Consider the following 862-nt stretch of genomic DNA (forward strand, 5'->3'; position numbering starts at 1 on the left):
TTCCACTCTTTCTTGTTTGGGGAATTGAATTTTGATCTTTGTCTTTTCAAACCTTTTGATTTCCGCTGTCCCCGCTCCGTCTTCCTTACTTTCAATTCAAACCTTTCACCTTCGCAAATTCTTTGCCCCCTACTCCTAGGGCTTCCGCTCCTTCCAAATCTACTAAAAAAGAAGAAAGGCCTATCTTCCGAAAACCTTCCCTAGTCAAATCTTTCTATAAAAAGGAATAAAGAAAGGGGTTAGTCTATTTTTCTCTCGCGAATGAAAGAGGTCAATGAATAAAGGTTCAAAGAATTTGAAAAAGCTCTTTTCTAATTTTCTTTCTGAAACTCTGATCTTTCTTCTTCAAAGACAAGATAAAGATCAGTTTTCTCTCCTTTCAGTCGAGACCTTGTTCATTGACTTTCTTCTGATATTCAGAACTGCTCAAGATCAAACTTGGGGAATAAGTCGATAAGAAAGCTAATCGTCTCGGAAGAAAAGAACTAACAAGAAAAGCAAGCTTCTATTTTTGATCTATATTATCTCTCTAACACACTTTCTCTTTGTCTTTGTTCTTTCATGAGAGTACGAAAAGCAGAAGAATGATCATTCAACTGACAGTCTTCTTTCTCTTTGTCTTTGTTCTTTCATGAGAGAAAGTTTCAAGATCTTTCATTCTCTTCTTATTTGATGTCGATTCATCCACACTTTCCATTCCTTGTAGAGGAAGGCTAACTGCTTGCTGGGCTGGGAGCTGTATGAGCGGTAACGTCCACGTACGGCTCTGTGAGAAGGGCGGTGGACAGAAATGGCCTTGTTGTACCTCACTCTCGTCTTCAATGGGGGTCTGCTCTTTTTTTTTTGGGGGAGTATGCCAATA

The 862-nt window shown here is 39.1% G+C and overlaps 1 pseudogene; it reads right to left on the bottom strand.

The window, feature by feature from the left end:
- Window positions 1-654: 654 nt before the first annotated feature.
- Window positions 655-862, bottom strand: part of LOC127147921 (uncharacterized) — a 665-nt pseudogene continuing 457 nt past the window's right edge.

The sequence above is a fragment of the Cucumis melo genome, unplaced genomic scaffold (genome assembly GCF_025177605.1).
Source record: "Cucumis melo cultivar AY unplaced genomic scaffold, USDA_Cmelo_AY_1.0 utg002112l, whole genome shotgun sequence".
Taxonomy (NCBI): domain Eukaryota; kingdom Viridiplantae; phylum Streptophyta; class Magnoliopsida; order Cucurbitales; family Cucurbitaceae; genus Cucumis; species Cucumis melo.